Source organism: Rhinopithecus roxellana, chromosome 18 (genome assembly GCF_007565055.1).
Source record: "Rhinopithecus roxellana isolate Shanxi Qingling chromosome 18, ASM756505v1, whole genome shotgun sequence".
Classification (NCBI taxonomy): domain Eukaryota; kingdom Metazoa; phylum Chordata; class Mammalia; order Primates; family Cercopithecidae; genus Rhinopithecus; species Rhinopithecus roxellana.
The window spans coordinates 62,863,838-62,881,187 of record NC_044566.1 but is presented as its reverse complement, the minus strand read 5'-3'; the positions used below and the strand labels follow the sequence as shown (position 1 = coordinate 62,881,187).

The following is a 17,350-nucleotide window of genomic DNA, read 5'->3' as shown; positions in this document are numbered from 1 at the left end:
TACGGGTGCCGAAAAGGAGTTCGGTGGTTGTGTAGGGCTCGGCTACGGCTGCCGAACGACTGTTAATGGGTACGAGTTTCCTTTTAGGGGTGACAAAAATATTCCAAAATTAGGGTGATGACTGCATAACCCTGTGGATGTGCTAAAAACCACTGAATGTATACTTTCAATGGGTGAGCGTTATACTATGTAAATTAGATTTATAAAACTACTTTTGTAAAAGAAAAAAAAAAAAAGCCGAGAGGAGCCCAATCCAAAGGGACCCCAGTCTAGTTTTCCCAGTAACCATAACAGGCAGATTTGAACTTGAACTTCTATTCAAGTTCAGTTGCTAAGGCAGCACTTCCTCCCACATACTTCGATCCTCCGTCAGGTCAAAACTCTACCACCCCACTCCCCCAGAAATCAATCATCATGGCTCCAGCTGCCGTCGGTAAGAGGCTCTCCACTCTACTTGCACAAGCTATTTATTATATGTAACCGTCATTCTGCTTTGAGAGTTTCACGAGGGTGAAATTAGCTCCTATCTGATAAACTCTCCCTACAACTGCCGCCTCATCTTCTGGTGTTCTGTTACATTGCAAATACAAGCTCCTGTTTTAATACACAGCTTAAATACTTCACATTGACAGGACACAGAATAATAAAAATGGGGAAGGTTGCAGCAGTTTTTGGTTTACATAGTGCCATACACATGGTTTTTAAGCTTTTAGGTCAAAATAGGGTGTGGGGGGAGGGAACCCCTCTCACTGTGGGTGCCTATGGTCCAGGATCTCAAGAAGAAAGGGTGGCTTAAAGAGGTAATCAGAAGAGTAAAAGCTCATCAGGCAGTCAAAATGCAACAGTCTCTTAGCCCAGGCCAGTATTTCCTAAGGCTGTCAGGGCTCACTACCAGGGCAAAAAAGTCATCCGGGAGGATAGGAAAAGACATGCCCAACTCAGTGAGTGAGAGACAAATTTTGGGGTGCTTCCAGCACTGAATGTTCGGAATGCTCACAGGGCTTGGCCGCAGCTTTTTCTCTGCCAAGGCACACCTGACAGGTAAGCTCGTGCCACACTCCTGGGTGTTTACAAGCTGCCGGGTACAACTCCCTGCAGGCGGGCATCCCTCCCACAGATGCAACCCGGACAGTGCAGCAGTTCTAAAGAAGCCCACAGAGACAAATAAGTCTCGGGTGTGGCCAGGAGCTTGTGAGAGCAGCACAGGCTCAGGGACAGGGAGACTGACAGCCGGTAATTACCAAAGGGAATTAAGCAAGCACTCGCAAGTCTTGGCCTCTGAATCTCTGTACTTTTTTTTATGGACTTAATTTGTTCTCCCGGGCCTAAATCACTAGCTGTGTTGCTGGAATGTGCATGCCCTGGAGGGTGAAGTGGCTCTAACTTCGAGGAGGGGTTGACTCCAAAGAGCTCCCAGCCAGGGGACAGCCCTTCACAGAGGGGCAGGGTGGGTGGGCTGCCGACCTCCATCGAAAAAACAGCTCTGCCCTCGTTTTCTCCTCTAAACTTACACAAAACTTCTCAAAGTGCAGAGAGCATTTTCATCGATGTGAAATGGTCCAACAGGCTACATCTAAAACATGGGATAATCAAAGAGTGTGGTGTTACGGAGGAATGAGCTGATCTAATCCACTCCAGCCCACAGTCTACCCTGTACCTCTTCTGTGAGGTTCTGCTCTGTGTGGTATGGGCACTGTCCTTTATAATATTTCTCCTTAAAGGAATCCATCTTTTAATAATTTAGGCAATTTTTTAAAAAACCACAATGTATTACTCTCATAAATGGAGCACCACCAAAATTATCTGGAATCAGGTCTTAAAACTCACATCCACCACCCAGCCTGCGAGAGTCAACTGTTTCCTGGAGGGCCCGTGTAGCTATATCTATGGGTAGTGAACTCTTAAGGTGTTAGTCATCTATTTTTCCTAATACACATTAGAACTCACATACCATTAAAATAAAAACACATGTGCATTCCCTAAAATCACCTTGCACACAGAAGTGCACAAAGCACACCGGGGACTGACGATCTAGTCCAGGAGCTGACACACAATGGCGCTTCACCCATTTTTGTATTGACCATGAATTATGAACGATTTTGGAGGGAGAAAAAAGAGGAAGAAGAAAAAGGAAATGATGATCATGCAACTGAGACCTTGTGTGGCCGCAAAGCCTAAAATATGTACTACCTGGCCCTGTAGGCCACCAGCTTGATAAGCCCTGATCAAGTCCATCCCTTTATTTTACCACAGGGCAACTCAAGTCCTAATACACCAAATGACTCAGATGCACCTGAACACAGGTCTCCAGGCTTCTAAGCAAGTGAAGGACGATTACCCAAGAAGCCACCAGCTTAAATTCATCAAAACGGGTCTCTGTCCAGTCACTTTGATTCCATTTTAAGAACTGACTCCTATCTAAAGCAAACAAAAATGTGGGCTGCACAACTCATCTGACTTGTTTTTGTCCTCAGCTCAGCCAAGGGCACCTGGCTCTGTGCCCCATGCCTGAAATCGCATCCTGTTTGCCCCCAGAGCCACTCCCTGCCTTCCCCACTACAAGGCCCACCTGTGTGCATCCCGAGCTCTCTGGGCACTGGCAGGGAGGAGTGAGGCGAGGGAGGACCCTCTCTGCGGGCTGTCTCATGGGAGATCGGCCCTTCACAAAGCCAGCTGCAGCCTCAAAACCATCCCTTCCCCTCAGGTTGAGGGTGTTAGAAGTGGTCAGGGCCCCCTCACTACTCCAGGCTGTGAACCCCCTGCCCTGCCTTCGTAAAAAGTCACTTTATTTAAACTCACCTCAAACTGCCCAACCTGAGAAAGCACTCTGTTCCCTGTAGGGCCCCTGATGGCAGCAGCCTTAGGGGCAGTGAGTTCTGGATGTCTGCAGCCACCAGGTCCACTGCAAGTGTGAAGGCTTGACCCCACGAGGCGGGGGCTGCAATAATCACATGACAGCCCTCCTCCTTCTAAATCGAGCTCCTAAGGACACCAGACTAATCACCACCACCCCATTCTCAAGAGTACCCACAGTGAGTCTAGTGATCAGTTACAACAACACATTGCACTATCAAGACAGATTTTTAAAAAATTCTTCAATGTAATGCAATGACATCTGAGCAGCTGGTATGCAGCAAACACTGTGCTAGGTCTTTCACATACCTAGAAAAGCAACCATCAATCCTCATTTCATAAATGAGAACACTGAACCTCAAAGAGTTTCAGGGGTGCTTATCAGAGCCCGAAGAGGCTGAGGCAGGAGTCGCCCCAAAGGCCCCTCGGATCCACCTCCACGGCTGGCCAGGCTCCAACTAGGGAACAAAGCGCACAGCTGCCGGCTAGCCAGGCCACAGACGTCCTGGTCACATTACACAAATTAAAAGAAAAACAGAACCAGAAACAAACGTTTTCTAACATAATGCAGAAGCTCCCTGAATGCCACATTCACATAATCACATTGCCTGGGTGGGCCACCAGGTGAAATTACCTAGCAGCTCCTCACCCGCCTGGGAATCCTGGGGAAGCTCATTCACACGTTCCTCTGTCATTAAATGAATGGCTGCTATGCTATGTGCAGTGGTCCCTCTGCTGAACCTCCCCTGCCCCAAGCTCAGCATGGAGGAGGAGGCCAGGGCCTGCCACGTGCCTGGGTACAAAGGCCTAGTGGTTTGCATCAAGCACGGTTATTGACTTGCCATTGAATAGAAAAATTCTTTCCACGTCCCATTTTATATTTGCTCACTGATCTGATGAGGAATCAGAAGGCCTGCCCTCGCCGTGTGATCTAGAGCAAGCTACTCCATGCTGCTGTTTCAGTTCTACCATCTGAAACTGGAATAATGACAGTGTCACCCACACCCGCCCCCCTACCTCTACACCTTGTTCCTCCTGTGAGGCTCAAGAGACGGTGAAACAAGATAGAAGCTAAACTCTCAGGCTAAACTGGATTCAAAAAATGATGGGACTGGGCACAGTGGCTCACGTCTATAATCTCAGCACTTTGGGAGGCCAAGGCAGGCGGGTGGATGGCTTGAGCCCCAAAGATGAAGACTAGCTTGGGCAACATAGTAAAACCATGTCTCTACAAAATACAGGAAAATAAAATTAGCCAGGCATGGTGGCTTGTGCTTATAGTCCCAGCAACCAAGGAGGCTGAGATGGGAGGATCACTTGAGCCTAGGGAGGTAGAGGCAGCAGTGAGCCACGGTCATGCCACTGCACTTGGGTCTTGGCAACAAAGAAAGACTTTGTCTCAAAAAAAAGGGCAAGTTATTTAATTTCTTGAGTTTCTCTTTTCTCCTTTGCAAGATGAGGAGGTTTCAATGAATTTATGTATGTAAAGCACTGCAGAGCTCCTGGTGCATAGTATGTGCTATATGTCAACTATATTACTATTATTAGTTTCTTAATGTATAAGACATCTCATTAGTAACCAACTTACAAAGTGCTGTGAAGATTAAGTACCCAAAACGATAACTGTTTTTGCCATACCATATGAAGGTATTAGGTTGATGCAAAAATAATTGCAGTTTTTGCCCTTAAAATAGCAAAAATTGTATTTTGTAATCAAAAACGTACTATACAAATATACAGTTGAAAAAATAAAATAAGGTAATTGTTTGACTTATTTTCATCTGCCCTGATTCAGATGGTGGAAGACTTGAGGGCTGTTGCCCAGAAATATTAAAATTGACTTAAAACTATTAAAAACAGAAACAAAATGGGGAAATTGTAAAAGCATAACATAACAACACTTTATGGCCGATTTTAATTTTAAAACATTTACATATGTAAAGGTCCCAATCTCTATAGCACCAACCACCAAAGCCCTTGGCGGTGCCTGAATGCGGGGTGGTGGAGGGCTGGCCACGGCTGTGGCCTTTCTAGATCGCAATGAAGTGACCACCAGACATCCGCTGGGGGGTCCTCACTCATGGATGGTCCCGTTCCACGCAGAGGCCTTTCCATCTCAGTTTGGCTTCTGGGCCAAATTTGGAGGCATTACATTTCATTAAGGAAATGAAAGGCTTTTGCTTTATTCCACCAGAGGGGAGGCTTCCCCAATTTCTTCCACTCCGAACTCAGGCGGAAAAGGATTGCCCAGTCCAGAGCCACTTTCCTCCTTCCAGGAGGTCTGGACACTCACAAAGCCCAGTTATTTGTTTTGCAAACTGTGTATACATTGAATGGAAATGTTTGTTTTCCATGTCCCGCTTTATGTCTCTAAAGACAAATGATTAAAGCATCATTTCAAGGGCATTTTTTGTTTTGCTCATCCCCTCCAACCTGCTTGTATTAAGCAGCCTCACTTCCTGCCTTTTAACTTACATTTCTGTCCACCTATCATCCACTCTTCTTTGTTGACCTTTGCGTGTACAGTGTTGCTTTAAAACCTTCAAAGGAAAGGTCAAAGCGAAATGTCACAAGGGAAGCAGGCCTGATGGCCAGTGGCCAAGGAGGCACCAATGCCCAGGTCTGAGGCTGCCTGTGGCATGCATAACACTGCCCCAAAACGCAGGTGGTGAGGATGCAGAGGCCGCCTATGGGTCCCAAGCACACCTCCAAGTGTGACACACTGTCTGGGCCACCCAGTCCCACACCAAGTCACACCTGTCGCCAGAGAAGCCCAGTGGACCAGTGCGGGCTCCCCCAGCCCTCAGGGCAGAGCCAGGATGCTTCACGCAAGAGTCACTCATTGGGTTTTCTACTCCACACACATGCTGTCAAGAATGGCAGGCACCGCCTAAAGGGGTAGGTGCCAGTGTAATCTAACAGGGGAGAAAAAGTACAGAGGCCACTCAGGAGGATGCTGGAAAGACAGAGGGTGAGGAGGTGGGAAGAAACACTCAGGACTCACGGCACGAGGGCGTGGGACTAGAATGAAAAGGAAGAAGACCATGTGAGGGGTAGGGAAGGAAGGACTGGCCAGATGCCATCAGTTATCAATATGAAGGGAATGAGCCCAAAGTAACTCTGAAATCCTAAACTTGGAAGCACTGAATGTGAGCTAAGGGTGGCCCTCACTAAGGCACTGTGGCCCTACCCCTCTGGCTCCCCCAGTTGCTCTCTGCCCCAGTTTGGAATCTACAAAGTGATCAGAAGCTCATAAAACACGGGCACGGGCACTATAGTTGACCAGCGCTGGGCAGGGAAGGTGACCCTGGGAAACCTGCATGGGACTGCTCTCAGCACACCAAGCAAAAGCAGCCAACAAGCACAACCGCAAAGGTCAACTCAACATGGTAACCAACATCTAAAGCTGTACAATTTGAGGGAGGAAAACTCAACTTGGAAGGGATAAGTGGTCCAGGAGAAACAGAGACGGAAGCCAAAGCCGTCAGATCTGCCACAGACAAGTGGCCGGTACATACAAGAAACCTTTCTTGAAAACGTAGATAGCAAATAATCTATCCTGGAGAAAATAATGTCATGAAACATGAAAAATTTAAATGGTTTATCTGTGCTCTAAAAACACAACGATTTAAGCTGAAGTTCAATCAGGACAATCTTGTTATCAAAAAATTATTTGGTGATGACATGTATCTGATAAAATATTTTTATTCGTAAACGACAGTCAAAATATCCTCGGATCAAAAAGCAGTCTTGCCACATGTCCTGTGTCCAGCAGAACAGACAGAACTATCCGGCAAGCAGTCGGGGATGTGAGAATCTGAAACGAGGAACTTGGAATGTGGAGCAAACCCAGAGGCATGTGTTGCGGGGAGTGAAATCCCTGGGAGAAAAGAAGGCAGCTGTTAGCAGAATCGCGGGGAACACCACACTCTGGGAGCCGAAGGAGGAAGTAGCACACAAATGACAGGGAGGCGCAATTCTCGAGTCCAAAGACAGACAGACTTCTCTAAAACCAGAGTGTCTGACTCCGAGTGTCTGCCTTAAGGCCCACATCCTCCCCTTTCAAAGTGCAGCAGGAGCCACAAAAGACAATGTGACTCGATGGTAGCTCAGCAAAGAGCTGTCAGATCAAATACAGGACTGCCCAGTTAAATCTAAATTTCATGTGAATGACCAATAATTGGTTAATGTAAGTATGCCCCAAATAGATCACAATGATGTCCCAAATATTGCCAACAAATAATTTTTTGGTATAAAAAGGTTATACTAAAAAAAGGATCCACTGCTTATTTATAATTCAAATTTAACTGGGCATCCAGTATTTTTATTGCTAAACCTGGTAACCCCAGTTGGGTACTGACAGTTCAGGCCTCAGGCCTGAACACCTCGCCTTCGCCCAGCACCTTTCTAACCGCAGACCATGAGCTCTGACTTCCACAGGCATTTCTGCATACCCAGCTGCTAACAAGCAATGACTCCGTTCTTTGACAAGCTCTCTCACATGCTGTACATGAAGAAAGCCTCCTGCAACAGACCCAAAAAATGAGAGGATCTGTAGAAAGGAATTGGCCAACAGTATTAAATGTTTCACAGACACCACAGGGGTGAGGACCGAGAAGAGATCAGGAGATTGTCTAATTCAAGAGACAGGAAATTGAAATTGTGAGCGGTTTTAGAAGGGTAGGAGCTTAGTTTACAAAGGGATGAAGATAGATGGTAAAACTGTGACGTTCTCTGCCATTCACTTAATCATTAAAAAACAGGGTTCTTGGCCAACTGCCTGTGCTATCAGTCTATCTGTATGATGCCAGGGAGTTATGGCCCACAAGGGCAAGAACCTGGGAAGGTCAGTGGGAGCTCACCCGATACCTGTGGAACAAATGAGTACATGAATGGGGGCTGTCTTCTCAAAGAGCCTGTTCTGAAATTTGAAATGTTATCCAAAAATGGAAAGCCAAGGTCTAGGGTAAACCTTAACATTTCGTAGCACTCACTGGAGCAGCTAATATTCTTTACTCTTTAACCAGTCTGTCAGTGGAGGATTATTTGCAGCACAAATCACAAGTATCTGTCCTGGGCCCAAACCAAACAAATGAACAAAAACACCTAATGAAGCACATGCTAAGAGTCACACAAATCAAGCAAAGAGGAAAAGCTGCCACCTCCTAAACGCAAGCTCATCTTGTTCAGAAGGCACTTTTTCTATGCCCTTTGTGTAACCATTGCAACTGTTCTTTAGTTACAGGAGCGTTTAAGTAAACAAATACCTAAGAACACCATGATTTTCTTACTCATACATAAAAGTATGATTCTACCCAGTGCCAGTTTCTCTCGATCTGTGCTGGAAGAACGCCCAGGGAGATCTTCTCAAAACAGTAAACGCAAACAACAGAAAAAGAAGAAGACATAGAGTTTTAAAAGCCAAGTACTGTATACTGCTTCTAACGTATGATAAATCCCAAGTACACAATGAATTTTTAAAAAGAAACTTTTACTTGTTTTGTTTCTGCAAACTTCCCATTGTGCTAAAGGACCCAACTTTAGAATTTACAAACTTTTAAATAAGAGTCTGAACTAAAGGTGTATTTAGCTCTTGGATATGCTATTAAATACCACTTGTAATAAAACAAATGTGCCCCTGAATCCCCTAAAATATCTACTTTTAGGTATTTTATGACGCAGTTAAGAGTGAGCCTAAAAGTAAGTTTATGTACAAACTAAACCAAAGGTTTTTCATACCAATGTCTAAAAAGTTTAGATTCCAAATGTAGTCTATGTTTTCAATACAGTACAAACTTTTTCAAAGTTGGCCCACAGAGAGAGATTTCTGTCCCTGCTTGAGGGACATGAGTGCCCACTGTGGTCATCTGCCCCTGCCTTGCAACTTCCAGAAAGGCCTACAGAGCTCCCCATTCAGAGCTGAAAGTACACTTTTTATTAATTTTCACCAAATATCAATGCTTAATGTTGCCTAGTGCCCACATGAACAAGAACATGAACTCACAGCACTGGTGGAGTTATCAAGAAATTTAAGCCAGGTGTGGTAGCTCATGCCTATAATCCCAGCACTCTAGGAGGCTGAAATGGGAGGATCCCTTGAGGCCAGGAGTTTAAGAATAGCTTGGAGAACAGAGCAAGGCTCTGTCTCTACAAAAACTATTCTAAAATATTAACCAGGTGTGGTGGTGTGCACCTGTAGTCCCAGTTATTCAGGAGACTGAGGCAGGAGGACTGCTTCAGCCCAGGAGGTCAAGGCTGCAGTAAGCTGTGATCACGCCACTGCGCTTCAGCCTGGGCATCAGTAATGAGGTCCTGTCTCTAAAAAAAAGAAAGAAAGAAAACAAGAGAAATTTAAAGCTTCCTGCAGGTAGGAAGAACCACACAAACTATATTCACATAAGACTGAACAGTTTTCTAACAGCAGAGAACTCGGTAATGCGACTGACATGCTGTTGAAATTGGGAATCTGTTACTTGCATTGCATCACTGTTTCTCAGCGTCATACACCCTCCCTACGTTCCAAAGGCTGACACCAACAGCACCAAGTTCAAATCAAACCTATACTTGGTGGAGCTGCAGAAAGTGAGAGAAGGAGGGGACAGGGGGCAGGACAGGATGTCTGGGCCATCCCAATGGTCCACTTGGTCTGTTCATTTGCTGAGGAGCCTTGTTCCCAGTGCCCTGTAGGCTTCCAGGATAACAGATGCACCATCTCTAGTGCCATTTAAAACTAAAAGAAAGGCCGGGCGCGGTGGCTCAAGCCTGTAATCCCAGCACTTTGGGAGGCCGAGACGGGCGGATCACGAGGTCAGGAGATCGAGACCATCCTGGCTAACACGGTGAAACCCCATCTCTACTAAAAATACAAAAAACTAGCCGGGCGAGGTGGCGGCGCCTGTAGTCCCAGCTAATGTAGTCCCAGCTACTTGGGAGGCTGAGGCAGGAGAATGGCGTGAACCCGGGAGGCGGAGCTTGCAGTGAGCTGAGAACCGGCCACTGCACTCCAGCCTGGGGGACAGAGCGAGACTCCGTCTCAAAAAAAAAAAAAAATAAATAAATAAATAAATAAATAAATAAATAAATAAATAAATAAATAAAACTAAAAGAAAGAATGAGGAGAAAAAAGGAAACTGGTATCTGCTGCCCAACTGATATATGTGCAGCTCTGTACTGAGAACTGGCCAGCTATTGCCTCGGTTCTCGGATACCTGGGAACACGGCACCTGGCGAGTGGGCAGTGGAAGGCCTGGAGCAGGTTCCTACAGCCGGTCAGCACCAGAGACCAGGCTAGAACCCAAGTCTGTCTGGTGCCAACACCTCTGCTCCTCTCACTTCCCATTCAGGTAGCCCTGGGTCAGAAGGGCCCTGGCCCGAGCCTGTCACCTCCATTCGCTGGTTGTCTTTTTTTAATCACCTAAATTTAAATACCAATACAGAAGTTTACAAATTGCTTTATCCACAGTGAAACACAAGGTCGGTTCTAAAATTCAAATGAAATTTGACATAAGGTCTTTTACTGTAGCTTGAATGAGCAAAAGGCACAGTGAACTCAATGGTCGGATGGGGCAGGGACTTCCTCTCCCTGCACCTCGACAGCCACCTTCTCTCCCAGCCACTTTGTTACTGAAGGCGTCTGGGGCTTTTCTCCACACCTCATGCTGGTGGCCGGGCTGGCCTCCAGCTCTGACTCTGAACTCCCACCTAACTGGGTCAGGGTTAGCCAGAGCCAGGCGCCAGATTCAGCAGGTCCACAGTTGGAGCCAAATGCACAAGTCAGCTCCAAGTACCTCGCTGGTGCGGGGGTTGGTAGGGCTGTGGAGGAAGCTGGGTGCCCAGTGCTGGAGAAGTGACACTAACTGAAGGGTAGCAGTGTCTCCTGGGCGTGTGGCTCTGGGAAGTCCCAAGTAAAGGGGGACAGGTGGAAAACGCACACTGGAGAGAGCAGGGAAATCTGAAATTTGGCTCCAGGAGGGTTGTGTCCATGCTGGGGCTGCAACTTGCTTTACAGTGACGTGCAGAATGCATGCCAGGCATCTCTGACGGACCTCTTGGCCATCAAGTTGTCCTGCTCCTCACTGAAATGCCACATAGCCTGTATTTGGAGAGCCAAGATCACAAGAAATAATATCTTGGTCAACCTTAGTCGCCACTGGCCGAGTGTCCTGTCTTTGGAGGAGCTCACAAAGCAGGCTTTGTGGGCCGGCATGTCCCATGATAGCATTTGCAAAAGATTTGTGATCACCCCAAGCACTGCTAGCCCTGGCGTGCTGGGCAACCACGGAGAACCACGTTCTTCTGGACCCCGACACCCTCTCCTCCTCCACTCCTCTGCTTGGGTCAGTTTGTCACCAGCTACGGAAAGTCCTATTTGCTTTTCATTTATTCTAAAACATCTGCAAGTTCTGACAAGGAGCACGTGCTGACTTCTAGAGCTGGTCACTAAGCCTGTGGTTCTCCTCGCTGTGGCCTGTGGCATTTGAGACTCTGAGGGCAGCTCTTACTCTCATCTTCGGGATCTTTCAGTCAACCCTCTTAGGAAGTCCTTGCCGTCCCCAAACAAAAGCCAAGGCTTCTTGGGGGCTGGCAAATGAGATTTCCCCTCTCCTGTAGCACAACCCTTCTCAGATTTCTGTCCGGAGAGCAGATATTTAAGACATCTGAACTTGGGCTGCACAACTGAAGTTCTTTTTTTTTTTTTTTTTGCAGATCGAACTCTTTGCCATCCTTTGTCCTACTGCAAACCTTACGTGAACTCAGTGGCACAGGTGAATGTGCTCTATTCAGTCCAAGGGCGTGTTATTTTAATACACACACATCTGCAAGTGTAAATAAGAATACCCTGTCATCGGCAGGATCACATCTGCTAAGACAAACCTAAAGGACCTTGGGCAAACATTGTGAGGCCCAGGAAAGGTGCCAGGTGTCCACCGTCTGTCCCCAGCTGAGTCTACCCAGAGTCCAGCCGTGGTTGAGAAGCCTTGGAGGGGCTGCAGAGAGGAGTGCGAATCTGGCACAATCCACTTTGAACTATTTCTTCCTGGAGAGGACACGGCAAGCTACTGGGTCAACCAGACACCCCAGGGAGCTCTTGCCTGGTGCCTTTTCACTGGGTATGAGAGCTCCAAGTCCACTAAGGATCCACCAATGCTGGAAAAGCGATCCGTCAATACCCCGGCTCCCTGTCACAGCCTGTCAAAAGCCACAGACTTGAATGAGTCCTCTTGTTCTCAGACCCAAGGCCTCTTTCCACAGCCCTGCCCTTCTCTCCGCAGGCGGGATCTGGCGGCAGGCAAGAACTCTCTCTCTCACACATCTTCTAATATTGCCTTTTTCTTCATTCTGCTGGGGACAAGTATGTTTCTCAGGAGGGCAGAAGAGAAACAAGTACACGTGGTGCCACCGTGAAGGGTTTTCTAAAAGAAACCTTTCAGGCAGCAGACAGCTCTTTCTAGATATCTTGACGCAGAGCTTCGGCCTGACTCTGCTGTGGAAATGCTTTATCCTCAATTCAAGCTGGGTCTCTTTCCTTTGATGAAACCTGTATATATTTTGATGTGTATGGCTCACTAATCCTTTTGAAAAAAAACTTCTCTCAGGCTTCCTCCCTGGTGAGATAGTATGGAACTAAAACTTCTCATGGCCTATCCCGACATTCCGAACTCCACCAGAGGCGCCCCGCACAACAGGACACCGCGGCTAGGGATCTGACACCAGGAAACGGCTGCCCCTGTCATGAATGGATAAGCATCCACTAGCATTTTTTTTTTGAGATGGAGTCTCGCTCTGTTGCCCAGACTGGAATGCAGTGGCGGAATCTCAGTTCACTGCAACCTCTGCCTCCTGGGTTCAAGCAATTCTCTTGCCTCAGCCTCCCGAGCAGCTGGAACTACAGGCACACACCACCATGCCGGCTAATTTTTTTATATTTTTATTAGCGACAGGGTTTCACCATGTTGGCTAGACTGGGCTCAAACTCCTGACCTCAGGTGATCCACCTGCCTCAGCCTTCCAAAGTGCCATCGCACCTGGCCAGCATCCACTAGCTTTTCGTCAGACCATGAAATGTTTGGTCCACAACTGCTCACTCTTTCCAGAGCTGCACTGGAAATACACTATTCTGAATACCCCATTTCCTCCAGAGTATTCCTCTGATGGGGCACAAGCCTGGTGGACCACATGGATGCTGCTACCAAGTGCTTTTTATTTTTACAAGAGCCATCCTGTTCTTTCTGGTCGAACTGGTGCTTCTGGGCTAACACAGGCAAAGTGACACTTCTCAGTAAAGGTCTTTGTCATCATCCTCCTACCAGACCCTTTGTTCCTACTAGATCTGATGGCGTGGTTCCCACTCAACATTCACTTTCACAGCATGGCCACCGAACCGCTCAGAGCTCTCTGGTGGATCCATAATCATGGAATGTCCCTAACTTCCCGTTTAGGGCTGGAAACCTCACAGAGGGCAGCATCTTAGTGCAAGCTCTTCAGACCCCCAAAGCAAAAAGTGCGGCCTGGAGCGCCTGCCTCTTGCCCAGGATCACATGAGTCCGTGGCTGAGCTGGTGGGGTGGAGGTCGCTCTACCTCCAGGCCGTGACTGCTGAGGGGCCAGGGCATCCGGGAACTGCCATGCAGCGAGTGTGATAAATCCCCAGGAGGACTTTTGAGGCCAGGCAAGAGGGGACAGCAGAGGGGATATGTCTGGGTTCTCAGGCTCCAAGGTACTTCAAGCTCTGTTCAGAGTCCAGGACTCCTACACCGTGTTTCCTCTCTGCTTTTCTACATTTATTTCTCAGTGCCTTCATAACTGCCTCCCCCTTTTTGAGATCTGTTCCATGTTACCCCTCTTCATGCCCAGACAACACATAAACACATGTGGAGAACACACTTTCAATGGCTGGCAAAGCCTCCTCCTTCACAGGCCTTTTTCACACCTGGAAACAAACCTTAATTTCCTCACACGGCTGCTTCGCTGAACAATCAAGATATGTCCCCTTACCTGATTGATTTTCCCTCTCCAGCAAGGCGATGAGTGCTATAAAGCAGAGAGACTATTCCCGGGCCCAACTGCAAAGTTTCAACCATGGAATATGTTGTTAATCTTAACGCCTGCTGAGGCAAATGAATAATATGCCAGTTTCTAGAGACTGAACAGCATTAAGAAGGTGATTAAAAGCTACCCTCTACATTCCTGCAAGAGGCACCATACAAACGAAATCAGATTTCCCCAAAGAAGCATGCCATGATGGGATTTTCAAAAGGGCAACACACACATGGCTCAAAAATTCAAAAGCTACCAAAGGTCACAGGTTAAACCTCAATCCCCTGAACCCCCCATTCCCGCCAACACCAGAGCCTCCCAGAGAAGGGACAGCCTTGCCTCACATTTTACATAAGTGATCTCAAGTTCTGAGTTTTAAAGAAAAATGTAAATGCCATGTTTCTACTTGCTATTTAACAGAAATAAGATATTTCTAATGAACTCTTCAGCCTTCTAAAGGAGTTTATGAATTAATGAACCAGGCAACAGAGAGAAATAAAAATCACATACAACTGAGCTTAAGAAAGCTCCATTCCCATGACATCCCACCCCCGCCCCCACCCCTGCTTCTCCCCCTGTGAGAAAGTACAAGAAAACCATCTCGGTCAAGGAACGTTCTGGGAGTTTACACAGGCATTTGTGGTAAAATACAGAAGCTTGGGCCCCCTTCAAAGCCTCCCGAGCCCGATCTACTTTGCTCTCTTCTTTCTTACTTTCAATGTCCCTGTGCAAACCCATGTGCGAGGCATAAAGCTCTGAAGTAAACACAGGTCAACACGGCCAAGGTTTCCCTCAGTACTTGTGCCCAGCACCTTTGGGGTGACAGACATGTGTGGGAGCCATGCCTCAGCACCCCGTTACCTTTAGCCAGCCACTTCTAAGACTTCTGAAGAACCAAACATAAGTAAGTTGCAATGAGGCTTAAACACCAGAGCACACATCCAAGCGTGTGCTGTCCCCTCTAAGTGGCACTCTGGTTTAAGGTCTTACGGGCAAGGGTCCCTGGCCCTGGAACTTCGCCCCAGCACCAGCACTGGCAGCGCATGCCTGCCCCTGAGGGGTTCATCTCCCCTCTCACCGGCCTGTTAATTAGAAAGCTCCTGACATCCGTCTCTTCCATTAAGAATTTCCTGAGGATAAGGAACAAGTAGCAACCTCTCCTTTGCCCATTTCACCACCCCCAGCCTTCTGGAGGAATCACTTTGCATGTTCATTTACACCTACTCTTTTAGCAGCAAAATACCAACACATTTATATGCAACCTCAGGAATGGGATTTTTCTTCTGGGAGAAACCTCCCTGAAGGCTGGGGCTTAACCCTTTACACACCAGTCCTAGTTACAACTCACATTTATTGCACTCTCATGCTAAGCCTGGCAAGGCACTAAAAGTTTCAATCCTTAATATAACCTACAACGGGGGACTGTAAGTTTCTCCATTTTTCAAATGAGTAAACTGAGGCACAGAGTTGCATGTGGGTGTACAACACAGACCTCCTGAAATGAGGAGGGCTGCTTGCCACCTGGCTAATTATCCCAGACGGTGGTGGTTACTGAGTTCTTGCCTCTCTTCCGTGGGTGTTCTGTCTTTGTCCTCACTGCCAAGCCCTCGGCTATCACTCCTTGCCGGTGCCAGGAGCCCCACTTCTGCTGCCAAATTTGCACAACCTATCTGCAGATGGCTGTAAAGCGATAACCAAGCTGGGCTGAAATGAGTGCACAGGCTATCACTGGACCACCACACCCCTGCCGTCCCAAGGCCACTAAAGCAAATGGGCTCTGGGACAGCAGCCTCTTCAGTTCAGTTGAAAAGATCACTTTGAGCATCTACTTCATACCAGGCACTGCCCTTGGTACAGGAGGAACAAAGACATATGCATCCCAGACCCTCAGGGAGATGTGATCTAATGGGCAGCTCAGGTCTCCCTGCAGTCGTCCCAGGTTCCAGCAGTTTTGGAGGTGTTTGCTACTCCAAGGACGCTGAGAGCTGGTTAGAAATGCAATCTCTCAGACCCACTCCCTAAGCTACCAAATCAGAACTTGCATTTCAGGAGATCCCCGGGGGAGGATCTGTACGCATGTGTTGGTCTAGACAGTTCAAAGATACCCACAGTATGACCTTAGAATATGAAAGGCACCATTACAGTATGCCAAGTACTTAATGTGCACACTTGCTGAGATGCATTCCTTTTCCCCATCCTTACTGCCTGCCCCTACTGCCACTTTGGCCCAATCCATATGACCTTATCTACCACATGCTCTTTAGAGAGCGATAAAGGAGTAACAGTCATAATGAACAGGCATGTTACAAAATGCACCCAATGTACACAACTACAATGGAAATGTGTCCTGCTTTGTGTGCTGCGTTTCCAGAAACAATACGCTTCAGTCGTCTTGTCCCCAGATTTGTCTTTTTATTTTACACAGCTTGCATCTTCAGGTGCAGGTCTAGACCTGGCAGCAATGTGGCCTTCAGGCCCCACCCCAGAACTGTAAGGAGCCCATACCTGTGCCCGCATGCACAGTAAAGTGTGCCCCACAGTTCTGTTCCTTCAAGGAAGTCTAGCAACAAGGGCAATTCCAGGAAAAGGTAAGAGAATTCAAATGTCTGAGACACTGCTCATTTGGATATGGGGAGTATTGCTTGCTCCCACAGAGCATCCGTGTGGAGAAGCCCATGCTTTCCCTCTGTCCCTGCTCCCAAGTGCCTCCCCAGGGCGGAATGGTGCTTTCTTCCTTCACATAGCAGGACCCTTTGCTGGAAAGAGACTCTTGCTGGGACCTCTGTGGGTCAAGGCCAGCAGCTCTTAGTAGACTCCAACTCTTCCAGCAACTCGAACGCTGCGCAAGGTGACTCAGCAAGACCTCCCTTGCAGATGCTCCACACGGGACCGCTCATGGGCAACCAGGAGCCACAGGAAAGTGATTTGGATTTGTGCAGAGAGCTTTCTCCTCCCCTGGGCACTGCCCTACACCAAATCACCCAAGAAACATGAGACAGCAATGCCCTCACCTTGACTCACCAGACCACAGAGTCTTTCGGTAATGAGGCCTGAATCCCAGCACAAATTAGATCTGATAATTTTCTAAAACTCTAATTGTATCCAACTCTCAGACCAGCAAGACAGACATTCTTCCCAGTTCAATAAAATTACTCAAAGAACTAATGAATGCTCTTGCTTAATTTCTCCCAAGATTGCCCTCTGGAAAGAAAGCAATCTGAAAAAGAAATGTCTTCCAACAAAAGTTAAAAAACAAAAACAAACAAACAAACAAACCCAGCGGCTGAAACTGTGAGGTTATAGATTTGCAGGGGAAGTGCGGTACACTTGCAATAACAGAGTCATCACTTATTTCAAACATTAACATATATAACAGCATAAGATCAAGTTCACGAGGTTTCTTCTCAAATACCAACAATGGTGGTGGTAATATTTGTAACGGTTTTTTTTTCTTTTTGAGA

The 17,350-nt window shown here is 47.3% G+C and overlaps 1 protein-coding gene across 1 annotated transcript in view; it reads right to left on the bottom strand.

The window, feature by feature from the left end:
* SLC7A1 (solute carrier family 7 member 1) overlaps positions 1–17,350 on the bottom strand; it is an 87,110-nt gene that overhangs the window by 57,953 nt on the left and 11,807 nt on the right. The window lies entirely within an intron of this gene.